The following is a 16,726-nucleotide window of genomic DNA, read 5'->3' as shown; positions in this document are numbered from 1 at the left end:
GAGAATACGAGTCATAATACAAGAAATAAAGTATGAAACACGTACAAGAAAGAACACAAAGATTTATGTAGTTCACCCTGAGATGGCCATATCCTCGTGTACGACAAATTGAAATCTACTACACTAATGAAAATTACATTTCATCATAGATTTTAGGACATAGAGTTACATCTCTAACCTTTGACAAAATCCAGTCGAGTAAACCCTTTTAAATCTGCTCTCTCGATCGGCACCCGCCAACCTCTCATCTCTATTCCATAACTAAACCACTGTCCAGAAAGAGACTCATCTCTATTCTACATCTAAATTGTTGTTCAATAAGAGACCTTGAGAGCAATCAAGAGTTTTTTCACTAAAACGGGAAAGCACAAAAAATCTCACTAAAAAAGAAAACCACCCAAAATCTTCAAGGGAACCGCTTCTCTAAAAGGCTTTGCCTCTCATATTGTCCAGGAAGAGACCCTTTAAAGTAACAAAGACTTTCTCTCACTAAAAGGGAAAGCCACCCAAATTTTTTATAGAATTAGTTCTTTACAAGAAACCAACCTCTCAATCAACGGGGAGGTACATTGTGGTGTTTCTCTCCATAGAAAGTTATCTTCTCTCTAAGGGGAGGCCTTGCCTCCTATGTATGGGAAGCCCCTGCCTCTCTTTTTAGAAGAAATCGCATTTCTTATATGGTGAGCTAAATAGGGCACACATAGTTTTTCATCTTTCATCCCATATATATAAAGTTAGGAGTCTCTCTCTTTTGGATTTTTATTTCCTTTAAGAAACTTATCAATTTCAATATCAATCCTCGTATAATATGGGATTTCGTTAGGTGGGTGATTGTTGATATCATCATTTCCAACAGTATAGTACACATGGGTGTGCCCTCCCACTAGAAACGCACCCACATGTCTACACTTTATTTGGAGGAGTACATAAAGTACATAGATAAATATTTCATCTTTTTATTATGGGAAATTTATTAGATTACCTGTGATGACATGTACAATGTTAATATTTTACACATTTACAACTATTCCAACTCATGATCATGTACGTTTTGAAGAGTGTTTTGAAATTAAATCAACCAATATGAGTAAATATTAAACTCTCATAGATATTTTGATAAATTTCTTTTTCATTATTTAATTTGTTAAGCTGCAATGCTTTCTCCGAGAACCTTGTCAAGTTGAAAAGGTTATCACCGTGTAAGATCAAATAGTGCAATTGTTGTAATTTCACAGGCCGTAAATCACTAATCATGTTGGTTTAAATTTAAGTGAAAGTAGCAACAAGATTTAAAACAAGGGATTTCATAGCATCAACGACAAGTAGATGCTTAAAGGCTGCACCACTGTTCAGATTGAACCTAGCCTTATCCAAGGGATATAAAATAATTTTATTTTTATTATTTATTTTATTTAAAAGCTCTATTTATCTAAAATTAACTGCATATTTTCATTTTTATAAGGACAATCAAATAAAATAATAAAAATATTTGAAAGAAATATTTACAAAAATACATTTAGGGGAATTTTGACTAATTTTTGAAATAAAATAATTTTTATTTCCCTTATAAAATGAATTACACCCCAAATTTTAGATAAATAATTTTTTTAAAAAATAATAAACAAAAATAAATGTATTTTATAGCGTTGAATGAGGCTAGGTTCAATCTAGGAGATTGAAGAGTGATTATGCACCCTTCCAACCGTCCACATGATGCGGACGGGGGGCTTTCCCTCATAACAATAGCAATGACAAAGTGGGACACAAAAAGCTAGTAGACAGTTTAATTGGGTTAAAACATTTCTTCTTTATTTGATAAGAGTATAGAATATTATTATATCAAATGAGTCATTACAATTATTGCAGTACTAAAACAAAACATGATAAACCACTAGAGAAAGAAGAATAATTGGGTTAAAACATTTCATCCATCTTTGATGATGAGGGTAGGCGAAATCACTGTTCATTTTCGCCTATAAACGTTGGGAAGAGTTTTCATATATATGTGTGTGTGCGTGCGCGCGTATGTGTGCTGGGGTTTTTAATTTTTCGATTTTCTTTTGTTCTCCTTTGCTAGAATCTACAGGATTTATATGTCGGATTTGGTATGAGACAAATACCCTAGGGATGCCTAAATGAAGGACGACCTCTTCTAGTCCACCCTTTGGCAGACCAAATGTTATGTTATGTCTTTAATTGGTAGCCACAAGGTTGGGTTTGGGAGTGGGGCTTACCTCAAATTTCTTAGATTAAGCAGCAAACTTAACTAATTCCCCAACAATGCTGGTGATATGCTTCCCTCTCTGTCCTAGACGCCAATTGAGTTGTATTATTGCTCCACTCCACTCAAATTTCATCCACTAAACCGTTTCTTACTGACACCAGATGATTAAGGGACTTTTAGCTTAGTGTTTGAAACCAAAACACAAGTATCTTTCTCAAGGTTTTAAAAAGAGAAATTTACAGATAAATTCTATTTTATTTTTAATATTATAGTGTTATATAATTTGTATTTTATAATTAAGATCATTTTTTAAAATTATAAAGTATATTTTAATTTTATCTCTTTTTATATACATTGGATTAAGTGCCAATTTGATAAGTCCATACTTCTTACCTTTATATACCTATAAAAAGTATTAAAAAATAATTGAAAATAAATAAATTTACCAGTATGCCCTAATATTTATTTGGTAGTTTTATTTATTTTGAATTTATTTTTGATACCAAATTTGAGCTTAATCCAAATAAAATTAAAATACACTTTTATGTACTAAAAAAAAGTAAGTAATTGTAAAATATGAAAAATTTCCTTTTTAAAAACATGATCAAGTGGCTGAACCGATCACCACTAGGTCCCAGTTAGAAAATAAAATGAATACAAATATGTATATTAGATAAGTGTGTATATATGGGTAGTGATTTCATGCAACGGTTGTATCATAGCATAATGCAATGACTCTTCTAGAAAACCATGTCTATGGTATTTGTATGACCCATAATTTTATACACACACTCTCTTCATCTCAATAATCAATCCAAAAAAAAAAAATTCAATTTGAACCGTAGATATGGTCAAAATGAGTCCCCTTCAAAAACGAATCTAGACCATTCATTTAGTGAATTTCAAGATCTTAGCCTTTATGAACTCAGAATAATTTTTTTATTTTTTAACATTGTTCATCTAATGATAATAATGCCATCCAAAAAAATTGGAAATGAAAAATCCTTTTAAGGCCTAGATCTAACCATATCACCAAAATGAACGGCCTATGTTCATTGGGCTAAAAAAATACTTTTTTCGTTGTGTTTTCAAATTTTTATTTTTTGTGATTGTTCATTAGAATGAAAAGAGTGTATATTTCAAATTTTGGATCGAACAAATGGCCATAACATGGATTTTGAAAGTGTTGCATCATATTACTATAAAACCGTTGCATGAAACCATTGCCCCCGTGTGTGTGTGTGTGTGTGTATATATATATATATATATATGGAAAATACTATGCAACGCCTATAGGCTAAAATAAACAGTGATTTCGCCTACCCCCATCACCGTACAAAGTTCATCGCACGGTCACGATTTTTCGGTAGTGTTTCATTTTTCATTTTTTTTTTTACAAATCAAAATGACTTGAAAATTGAAATGTGTATTCATAAAAAAATAGGGGATTCCTCAAAAAAAATATAAAAAAAATATTTTACATGAAAGAAATTAACCAAAATAGCCCCAAAACTTTTTAGGGGTATTTTGGTCAATTTTTTACGGATAATTTTTTTTATATTTTTATTAGATGCGCCTCAGTAAGATGTATATGCTCTTTAAATTCCAGGTCATTTTGATTTATAGAAAAAAAATGAAAAATAAACACTACTGGACAATCGTGACCGCACGATGAAACTTGGACGGTGATTAGGGTAGGTGAAATCACTATTTATTTTTGCCTATAAGAAGAGTTAGTTTGTTATATATATATATATATATATACCCACACACACACTGGCAACAAATTCCTCCTCATAGTTGGTTTGGCGGAGATGAACCATTTCTGTGAGTAATATGTAGTAGGGATTGTATGCTATGATTAAGGTGTTATAATAACTCTCAGCCATTAGATGTAAAATCTGACTGATTGAAGGGTATCATAATATTCAAAAAAAAATTATTTTGGACTCTGTGCCCAATCAATGACACATCCCAACCATCCAATTTTACACCTAGTGGTCAATAGTAATTGCGACCTCTTTAAATCAAAAGTACATGGTCTTATTGTGTATATTTCCTTTATACAATCTATAAACTAGTTTTTCAAAAACTTTGGGCACAATTTTTTTTTAATCAAAATAAATCTACTAAAATTTTATCTAATGAGAGAATTTTCTAAACGGGTGATATATTCTTAGTTTTTCCATGTATATTATATACATATGGCACGTCATCCATTCCCTTCAAACGCATATGCATATAATGAAATGAAAAAGTAATGTAATTCTATCTAATGGTTACTTCCAATTCCAATCCGTGGTATCTTCTCAATTTTCCCATGTATATTTGCAGATATATATGAATATATATTATATATAGTTACATGCAAACACTAACATCTGAGCCCCACAACTACAAAGGCAAGTTTGTATAGCCATATATATTATCTTTTACTCTCGATACAAGGAGGACACAAATCGCTATCAGCCATTAGATATAAATCCGACAGGTTAAAGTGTGTCAAAAAGTTGAAAAATTTTAATTTGGACCCAGTCAGTTATACATCCTTAACTACCAAATTTTATATCAAACAATTAACAATGATTGTGACTTCTTTATGCCAAAAATAAAAAGGTCTTATTGTATACATTTCCTATGTTTTTTATATAAGAGAACGCTTATATTAGCTACTAGGCTGATGCTCTAAAAATTGGTTCTTCCTTTTTTTTTTAAAGAATATGATGATAGGGGGAAATGTTTTAACTCCAGTTTTTAAATACACATTCCCCTGATTCTAGTGAACATATACATAAGAATATTGAAATAAATATCCTCTAAACTAGTTTCTTAATGAGAGAAAATGGCACTGATCTTAAATGTCTCATTTGGTGCATTGTTAGATTTAGGGTTAGTGTTTTTAGGATCGTATCTAAAATTTGAAGTCAAACAAATCTTGTTTAGATGGTCAAATTGAAAGGGGCGTTTGTATGCAAGTGTTTCCCATTTATGGATAGGCATGGATACATGGATTTGTGTAGGTCTCTTTATTAGGTCCGGTTGATCCACTGACCCCACCCAAAAATACATCTTTCATAAATTATACAAAAGTATAAATTTACATATCTTTAATTCTATAAATATAACTAATAAATATAAATTTCGACCTAGACTCAATTAGGGGTGGGATGGGTGGACTTGATGGGTCAACGCAACCGGGTCCAAATCTAGACTTAGGTATTGGACCCGACAGGGTCAGGTCTGGGTCCATTTGACCTTGACCCAACCCAGGTCAGGGTCCGGATCTGGGTCCAGCTTAAGATTAGATCTTGTTGGGTCGAGTCGAGTCCAAGTTATGGTCATCTTAACCTGGTATACCCTAACCTGGTATATAAATACATATTAATCATATTAAGTACATAATATAATTTTTTAATATTAAATATATGATATACAATATTTATATTTTTTTAGTTATAGACCAAGAACCGACCCAATCGGTCAGGTTAGGTCGCGATGGGTTCAATTTGATTTGAAGCTCCTATATTTAACCAATAATTTAAAAAACAGATCAGTGACCCAAATCGAGTACCCCCGATATGGATCGGTAAATCGACAGTCTGGATTGTTGTTTTTTAAATCACTGCTGGTAAAATAATATTTTACTGTACCCCCAAATTTGTGCAAGCGTTTCAAAAATGGTTGGCGCCTTTCTGAAAAGACATTAATTACATTTCCTTAATTAGATGCGTCTTGTAACTTCTTTCCACTCCTTGTCTGAGTTCTCAAACATGTGCCACTTAGTAAAATATTGCCAAAACTTTTAGAGATGTGTCATCATGGTGTCACATGACCTAATTTAGTAAGCCTTGTTGAGAAAAAGCCAAACAATGTTGATTTAGGGACTACGCACTTAAGGCATGAGCATTTTTGGACATTTTCATGATCAATTTTTACTTCAATGGTTATTTTATTTACTTGATTCACATAGGTACAAAATTCTTAACCATGGTTTAGTTTGGTTTGGGGGGGTCAACTATAGGGGAGAACTCTAGTCAACTCAGAGTGACAAGGAAATATAGCTAACACGGATGCAGCTGTGTTTGGCTCATGTATACAATCATAATATCCACCATGGAATATGGACTCTGACATTTTGTGTGTCGATACAACTAGTACGCAATAGTTTATGACACTTTAGAAATTTAGATATTTTTTTGTCATATAAATTTTTACTTCTCTACTTCAGATGATACATGAATGTATGGCTTCATAAGGTCAATTTTGAAATAGACCTTTTTGACACTCGTATTTATATCAAACATCGATACCTGATCCATGTCTATGTAACATAGGCTGTCCAATGTTCTTGTAATAAAGGTAGAGATGACCCATCACCCTGGAGATAATTTTCTTCATTGAATTTGTAGTTCATCTCCGCTATCTGTTTGAAGACAGATATGCCGCCACAATTGTGTGTCGTATAACATTACAAATACAAAATATTGTGTTCATCTTGAGTTTCTTCTTTTTTGGTCATAGGACTCAATAGTCAACAAACTTTAGGCAAATGATAAAATATAAACCAGAAAATTGAAGGAAAAAAAGTAATAAAAGCAGTTGTCATCAAATTCCATAAGAATCCTAACCATATCAAAATTATGGAAGCCTATGTTACAAATCCTAACCATGCTTGTTTGTGGAAGAGGTGCTGCAAAAGCTCCCTCTTCCACAAAATATGGAAGCCACCCACCCTTGCCATCCTCTAGCATGGAAGGGAAGGCTTCAAAAAACACACCCCATTTGATGTCAAATTTAAATCCGCGTGGAACATCACGCTTTTTTCTTGCGGCTTTGACCAAGGTGTAGTAAACATGGAAGGGTTTTTGGTGGAGTTGGGTCTCGCATTACCCGAAAGTTCTACCAAAACAAACATGCCCATATTGTTTTAACAATATGAAAATGCCTAAAGATATTATAGCTTTGGGCGAAACCCCACCTAGAATTAGTTTTGGGACCCTAATGTTTGGGGATGTAGCCTCTTCAACCCATAGGTCAACGCCTATTAAAAATCATTCCTAAATGTAACCTTTATATGTTTGAAAAAATTTTGTCTCGAGATTGAATAAAGACCATCCAATTTTTAGATAATGAGATCTAAGTCTTCGAAAACTTAAATTTCAAATCTTTTTTTAGAATAATCATCTAATAATTTTTAAGTGGTCCACAAAATTTTCAAATTGGAAAATCCTCCCAAGTAGGTATTTTGACCTAGGATGAGAAAGTGAACTATATTCCCGAGGGAGCATAGTATACACAATCATCACCAGAGCTTTTTTCTCAAATATGTGGGTCGAGTACATAAATCTTGATAGTCCATTCTTCTCTATCAAGGGCCAAACCTTCAGTGAGGCTTCTTCTTTATCAAGGGCCATACCTTCAGTAAGGCTATAAGTCTTTGTATCTTTTCTCACTACTCCTAACCATCTCTTTTTGAGCTTTACCGCTTACCTTTTTTGAGTCTTCCACTTGCTCCAACCTGCACCTCCTAATATATACCATACTGAGTTTGTGAGGTTTTAAACAATCAAAGTAAGACGCACCTTCAAATAGTGTCAAAAGATGTTTTGGTACTAAAAATCCTTGTGATGGCCTCAAAATTTATTTTCATTTCTAATTATAAAATTTAAAGCTTAAAAAATAATGTAGATCAAACAGATCTATAAACACTTTGAAAATCTTGAAAATTGAAGGTCTAGATAATGCATTACAAAATACATTATTTCCAAGACTTGACATCTATTTTTTCTCATGTCCATACATCCTAAGATCATGATGATCGATTTGGGGAATTTTGGGCATCAAAACTTCTTTTTCTAGTGAATTTTTGAGGTGCACTTTAATTTGATTGTTTAGTGCCTCACCCTTATATAAGCTTTGTATTTTTTTAAAATCTATTTTACACTACTTATTTTGTTATTTTTACTTTAAATATTTGTTTAATTTTTTTTTGTTGCCACTAAATAATCAAATTAGAGCCCACCTTCAAATAGTGTCGAGAGGTATAATTTTCATACTGAAATTTTTTGTGATGGCCTTAAAATATATTTTTCATCTTTAATTGTAAAATTTAAAGCTTCAAAAGTAGTTAAAACTTGAAAATATTGAAAATTGATGGTCCAAAAATACGTTACAAGATGCACTATGCCCCAAACTTGAAATGCATTTCTTTCTCATGTCCATGCATCTTGATGTCGAGATGATCAATTTGATGACATTTGGGTATCAAAACATCTTCTAGTGAAATTTTTGAGGTCGGCTCTAATTTGATTGTTTAGATCCTAGGTTCTATATAGGCTTTTTCCCTTTCTAAAAGGGGTAAATGTAGGAGTGGATATATGTTATTTGGGGCCGTTTTGCATGGGCTAATAAGGAACCCGCCCAATTATACTTGAGAATCGGAAATTCCTTGCAATTCCTCACTTGATTGATTGAGTGATCAGATCGAAGTTCGAAAGTATTTGTAACAACCATGGTTTAAAAAGCGGATCGATGATCCGGATCGAACACCTTAAAAACCGATATGGATCGGTGAATTGGCGATTCGGATCGAGAATCGGCTGAATCGGTCGGATTAAATATTAAAAAAAATCCGAAAAAATTATTAAAATTAATTATAAATATTGTTTTTAGGAATCTAATAAGAAATAAGGGTACTACATTATTAACTTTTATTTTTTTCATCAATTTGTGAATATTCAGATACTTTTTCCCTGTATGAACTTATGTTGACCGTTAAATTTACATCACAAAAAAGAAATCATAGAATTATCATGGATTAATTATATAATCATCTATGGACTACAATAAAGAGTTGACTAAATCGATGAAAATTTGGCCACTAAAATCTCGAATTGACGAAAAATCCTAATCCGCTAAAAAAATCCAAATTATTACAACCTAACTAACTATAATATTATATACCAACAATATTTTATAATTATTTAATTATATAAATAATAACAAATCCAAAATATTTTATAATATCATCTAATTTAAAATGTATTATTGATAACTGTAAAAAAAATAGCACACTACATGATTTATAATACAAAAATTAATAAATAAAATAAAAGATTTGGTTATCAATGTAGAAATTATTAGAATGCGTATCAATTTTCTTTAATTTTTTAGGTTTCTAGAATAAATTAGTAGAAAAGATTGTTAGCAGAAAGAGAGATTTCAAATGGCCTCATTGTATGAATGGTATCTTTAAATTAATATTACTAAATTTATGTTAAAAGCCATCATGTTGTAAAAATAAAAAATATAATTAGACCATTTATCCTTAGGTTGTATTAAGAAATACCTTTTATTTTTTTGACAAGAAATACTTATTGTGTTATCTTTTATTTTTTTTTACAAGATAAATATGATACTTGTTGATTATCTTCTTTTTTTTTGACAAAAGAAGAAGATGTTGTGCTACATTTTTTTTTCCTTGTTGTATTACTTTTTATTTTTTTTACAAGAAAAATAAAAAAATGATGCTGCCAAAGTACATTTTTTTTTTTATGCCTTTTTTTTTTTTACAAGAAATACTTGTTATATTACCTTGTATTTTTTTTACAAGAAAAATAAAAAATTGTTGTATTATATTTTTTATCTTTATCTTGAAAAGCCTTTTATTTTATTTTTTTTTCTAATTTTTTACAACAGTATTTTCTGCCTTTGCTTATTTTTGTTATCAAAATTTTTTTTTATGCCTTTTATTTAATTTTTTTGCAAGAAATACCTTTTACATTACCTTGTATTTTTTTTACAAGAAAAATAAAAAAATATTGTATTATATTTTTTAATCTTTATCTTGAAAAGATTTTTATTTTTTATTTTTTTAGCTTTTTTTTACAACAAGAAAAGCTTTTTTTTTTTTTTCTATTTTATTTCAAGCTTTTTATTCATTATCTTGAAAATCTTTTTATTTTTTATCTTTATTTCTATTTTTTATCTTTATCTTAAAAAAATGTTGTATTATATAAACGACGACCAACATCACCACATCGCCTGATGTGATTCATTAGCTTCTATAATATAATACATATTTAATCATTTTGATTGAATGGTCTTTTGTAGAATTATCCCAGATTGAAAGATGAGTGACTCTTTGTTCTCTATAAAATGTTGTGTACTAGTCCATCAGCTGCGCGTGTAGAAAAGAGAGGGGGGCTTACGAGTGAGGTGAATTAGCACTCGGTGAGACTCGCGATTCACTATTGGGAATGGCTGGGGATTTTTGGGTGCCACGAGTCACTCTCATGAGGCTGCCACTAGTCACTCTCGGTGAGACTTGTGATTCACTATTGGGAATCGTCGAGAACTGCCCGGTTCTCTCTGGACACAGGCGATTCTCGATTTTTTCGTGGAATCTGATCGGTATTAGACGATTCTCGAGTCGAACCGGGCGAGTCCAGCTCGACTCGACGAGTTTTTAAACACTGGTAACAACTATAGGAATATGATAAAAATATAAAGCTAAAAAATTCAAAGAAATTTACAAAAAATAGCCTATTTTAATTTCAAAATTTAAACATAGTCCCAAATATTTTATCACTTACACTCAAGTCCCAATTTTTGACAGAATATAGTTTTTTCTTTTATATATTGGATTAAGCTTAAAATTTGGATATCCATATTTGTCACCATTATACATTTATAAAAAATAGGGAAATTATAAAAAATATACCTTAATTTTCATCTAATTAGAAAAACAACCACATATTTTCATAAACCACATCCATACCTGTTTCTCATTTTTAGCCTTTTTGGGTAAATTTTTTATTTCTTACAAATTATTTTTGTTTGTATTTTCTACTCGCACAATGGTGAGAAGTATGTATGTCCCAAGTTTGAGCTTAATCAGATATATAAAAAAGTAAGATTAAAATACGATATCACCCTCAAAAGTGAGTTTTGAGCATAAAATATGAAATCTAGAGAACTGGTTTTAAATTCCGAAAATAAAATGGGATAAATGTAGCATCTTGTCCAACTATTGATTCTGGCTGATTTGGCGAGAGAGAGAGAGAGAGATTATGGTGAAAAATCTATCATCAATTTTGCAATTGACATCCACGGCACCAATTTTGTTAAAGGGTTTCAATTTTTGTCTCAAAATTTTATTTTTGTAGTTGGAGTTAATTGTGTCTAAAGCTAGATACTTCTGTTTTTCTTTCTTTTTATTTTTTTTCTAGACAATTCTAAGGTTCAAAACAATCAAATTAAGGTGCAACTCAAAAATTAATTAGAAGTGATTGTTTCAATGCTGAAAATCCCTCAATTCGATCATTTCAACCTCAAGATGTATGGACATAAGGAAAAATAGATATCAAGTCTTGCAAATAATGCATATTGTAATGTATTATCTACACTGTCAAAGCCTCGGCCTTATACAAACCACACCCATAGGTTTAGACCTCTAAATCTAACCTGAGTTTGGAGTATAAAGGTCAAAGTTTTAGTTTGAATATTGGCTAAAGGCAAGTTCGGACAAGATCTAAATTCATCACTCTCCCTCTTTTTCTTGAAGGCACAAGAGGAAAAAGTTTGGTCCACTCCTACTAACTTGGAGTAAGCCCCTTGCTTTATCATGCTTGCATGTGTGTGGACAACTAGCTAAAGTAGGTTTAAAATTATAAGTATGTACCTAACCAAAGTTTAAAGTTCAGAAAACAAATTCCTCGAATTTTATGAAGCATCCCAAGCTGTACAATATGAAATTAAATAGCTAAGGATATTTGTGATTTCTCTATAATAAAAATAAATGATCTCATAGTATACAATCCCTTATAATTAAAAGAAAGAGACATTGTGAGTAAAGAAGCCAAAGTGATAGACTTATATCAGGTAACTGCATGTCCAAACTGGCCCTTAGCATCAAAAGATAATGTACCCAATTTTAGGTTCAAGAGCATTCTAGTTTGCAAATACAGGATGGATTAGGTGGACTAATAAGAAATCCAATGAATGATTCCAAAAGAAATCACTTCAAATATTTTGAAATCCAATAGAACATTAGTAGAAACTAGACATTCTAATAACTCATTCTAAAAAATACGGGAAATTTATCGAGGGTTTTTTTATGTATGAAGTAGATAAAATTATCGAATTTAACCACTGGTGTATAAGTTGGGTAATTTTACCTCGAGGTCCTACTCCCTCATTTTCATTTTTATTTTTGAATTTCACCTTGATTTGATGTTTCAAATATCTAACCATTTTTTTTTTTATAACATTTGTGGGGTCGTTCTATTTGCATTTTAATGAATCGCCCCATTTGTAGTACAGTCCAATAAATGCAATATAGGACCAAAGTTTTCTATGGGGTGGTCCAAGTTACAAACATTGAACCGCCCTGTTTCATAGTTTTTTTGTTTTGTTTTTTGTATTGTAGCGGTCCGAGCTTTCGAACTTTGCACCACTTTTGAAGTACCTTTTTTCTTCTAAGTATCTGTGTTCCAATGTTTGAAAGCTCAGCCATTAAAATATAAAAGACTATAGAAAATGGTAGTCCGGTGTTTGTAACTTCGGATTACCCTATAAAGAAAGATGGGGAAAAAATGTAAGGCGATCCAATGTTGCAGTTAACATGCCACCTAAAAATGAGGCATTTTGATATTTTAGACGTCAAACCGCCCTACAAATGTTAAAAAGATAATAATATGAAGTAGTAAGATGTTAAATGTTTAAAACATCAAACTGAGAGCAAAATTATAAAAAATAATAAAATTCAAGAGAGCGAGACCTCGTGGTAAAAGTACCAAACTTTTGAACCAAAGTATAAATTTCATAATTTTACCCATTTATCAAAAATACATATAGGAGATCAACTGTTTGACATTTTACTTGCGTCTTTAGTTTAGTTTCGAAATACCAATCAAAATATATGTGATAATTGTGAAAAAGGGTAAACTATTTATAATTAAAGATGAAAATATATTTTAAGGCTATCACAAAGATTTATAGTATTGAAACCACATTTCTCGATACTATTTGAAGGTGCGCTTTACTTTGTTTGGTTAGAACCTTGGCTCTATAAAAACCGCACCCATTAATTATTGAAAATTTAGAAGTGTTTTGATAAATTTCTCAAAAACAAATCTGATACATTGTTTACAAGACCTTTGTTGATACCCGTGAAAAGCTTTTCTAACTTGTAGAGCATTTGAACTGCAGGGGGTTTGGTTTGCAATTAAATCCTCAGTGTTATCTATCCTTGAGTGATCATTTTTGCTTTTGGTATAGAGCCACTAGTACAAAGAAACAAGAATATTGTGATTAATATGATTAGAAGTTAATAAAAGTGTTCTCACATGGCTCCATTTGTTAGTTATTCCAACAAACAGTGTCTTGTTTTCAATGGCATAATTGAGGTTTGAAGGCATGATAATGTATAATATGTATTGAATTAAAATTGTGGGAAGAGAATACTAAAATGGTCCAAGCGCCTCAAAAAATGAATGAGGTAGTTAAATCTACTAATTTACCAACAATATTGTCACTTTATGAAAATCTTTTGACTTTGGTACCTCTTCAATGAGGTTTTTAAAAAAATACAGGAGTTGTGCCGATACTGGGTTGGAACCCCGAGCGTATTTTGATAATTTGGTTATGTTGCTTAAGACAAAGGACCTGAACAATCATTCTTGTTCTGGGTTCCACAACTGGACCACTTTTTTTTTTTTTTAAAATCTGGTTTCAATTTTGGAATCAATAATAAGTAGGGGTTTTTAAATCTTTTGGCTAGGTGTCTTGGTTGGGACCAAATTACCAGAATGTCTTTGCTTGTTCCGAACTTCGAACAAGTTTTTTTTCAAAAAAATATGTTATATATTTAAAATACGAGGAAAGAACGATGTTAGATAATTTAGCTCAAGTGATTAATTAGATCACCAGAATGATATAGTTTAGTGTTACCAACCATGACTAGGGTAATTTAGGCATTTTAATAAATTCTTGAAACGATTTTTAAAAAATAACATTTTGTTAGTAAAAATGTTGATTTAACCACCTCATTGATTTTTTTAATATGGTTTAACTATTTTGATAATATTTTTCTTAAAATTTATATCATCATCGTCTTCTTTAAAGCCTTATCCCATACTATTTGGGATTGGCTATCTCCTAAAATTTAAATGCCATTTCTAATATTCATATTCTCTAGTTTGAATCACAACTATCAAGTCCAAAGTAGACTATCCGATAACGACAAGTTGGACCGCTAGTGCTTTGGTAGGTCTGATTAAAAAAAAAAAAAAGAGGTCATATTTGGTGAGAAATCAGTCAAAGTTAATGTTTAAATGATCTGACCAATGGGTTGTGGCCAATTAAACTAGCGAACAAAGTTGTACAATTTTATTGCATTATATTTTATATTATAAAACTAATATATTGCATATTATATATATATATATATATATATATATATATATATATTCTTTTTTTTAATCCGGTCCAACCGATTACGAGTGGCATTCCAATAGAGCCCTTAGCAGACAATCCGATAAGGATAAATATATTTCTGATAAGTTAAACATTAAGAATGGATGGGGGGATGTTATCTTGAGACTCCTACGCCTCTAACCACCAGGGTTCCAACCGGTTCGATTTTAATAACACTAGTTGAATCCTATATCTATAGGAAACGGTTTCTACAAGTCTATGTAGCTGGTCCGATTTTAATAACACTAGTTGAATCCTATATTTATAGGAAACGGTTTCTACAAGTCTATGTAGCTGGTCTGATTTTAATAACACTAGTTGAATCTTATATTTATAGGAAATGGTTTTTACGAGTCTATGTAGAAAAGAGTTACCTCTTAGAAATCTATTTTTGAGATGGAGTTTTGGACTTAATTTTTAAGGACATGGAGATCATGAATATGAAAAACAAAATAAGAATTGAAAATTAGAAATAAGAATTCTATTAAGAAAACTTTTGGACCATTAGTTTCAAATCGTTTTTAGATAGACCCCCTATTTGCATCCATCTTAAAGATACATGTTTTATACCTCGGGGACCGCAAATGTAGAAATACGGTCATGAAACAATTTTCGTTGGAAAACAATGGTGTCCATTTACAATTTGTTTCACCTTTTTTTCGGTAAATATTTGTTTCACCTTGATGATACTTGAGAAGTGTCACCTTCTTTCATGAGAGAGAGAGAGAGAGAGAGAGAGAGCTTCAGTTTTGGCATCATGTAACTTTTCAACATGATCTATGGAAATTGAATGCAAGTCACTGATTTTTTTGCAACAAAATTTTGTTTGTGGCATTAAGCAGCAGCAGTACATATGTGTGTGAATGTGTCCGAGTCAATGAGGCATCATACATCGTACTCCTTTTCCTGCCCAAGTCGAAGCAAAGCTTTCCTCAATTTCATTTCACGGCCCACTTTTCTAATATGATTCCATTTCTCTCTCTCTTTAAAGTTTAAAGGTTAAAAAGTGATCTACTCATAAAACAGGGGTAGCTTGGTCAAAGGGCCTAAGGATGCCTACCGCGCCGCCGCATATAGACCGAAATAACATGAGTTTTTGAAAACTTTTCATTTTTTTTTTTAGAAAATCTTGCTTGATTTTAATTCCTCATGATATTTTTGTGGTATATTTGACAAAAATAACCTGATTTTTCAGAAATTTCAGTTATTTATTAATTTTTTTAAATTGTGAAAATCTTGCATGATTTTAATTCCTCATGATATTCTTGTGGTATATTCTCAAGATCTTTGTCGTAGTTTTTCAAGATTTTAAATATTTTTTGTTTGTAGAAAAGTTCTGTTCTCTTAAGATTCTTTTGGATAAATTCTTGAAGAAAATATTGAGTTTCCAATTGACACATAAAATTTCTTATTGTCAAATTGGGTAATTTGGGCTTTTTATGATCTATGAATACAAAGAGATATAGAGATTAGGGTTGGTTTCTAGATAGAAAATTGAACATTTACTTATCTGCATAGTATTTCGTTTATTCTTTCAGTTTTTGGTCGGGCCGAGTTGGATTGAACCCAATCTAGATCCTGGCCTAAGCTCAACCCGTTTGCATGGCTGCTCAACGGTGCTCAGATGAAGCATGTACTTATCTAGGTAGGGCTGACACTGCTTTCACCTTGGGCTGAGCCAACCATGGCCCTAGCCTACCACGATCCCTATAGGGCTGGCCTGAAGAGGCCCGACCCCTAGCCTTATTAAGGCCGGGCTAAGTGGAGCTACGTCAAATAGAATCAAAGGAAAAAGAAGAAGAAGAAGAAAAAACATAGGGAAAAAAAAGGGTTGGGTTGGGCCAGGCGAAACCGGTCTCGCCCTTGGGTTGTGGTGGCCCAACCATTGAGCTGCATTTTGTTGCCTAAGCCCTAGTTTTTAAGGGCCGGACCGACTGGGTCTGATCGCCCCATTGCCTCCACTATGTCTAGGTTACGATTCACTGCCTAGATCATCTAATAAATGAACGTGGGCATGATGGTGAA

Source organism: Amborella trichopoda, chromosome 2 (genome assembly GCF_054954075.1).
Source record: "Amborella trichopoda isolate Santa Cruz 75 chromosome 2, AtrichopodaSantaCruz75HAP2 v2.0, whole genome shotgun sequence".
NCBI classification, from domain to species: Eukaryota; Viridiplantae; Streptophyta; class Magnoliopsida; order Amborellales; family Amborellaceae; genus Amborella; species Amborella trichopoda.
This window is presented reverse-complemented; position numbering follows the sequence as displayed.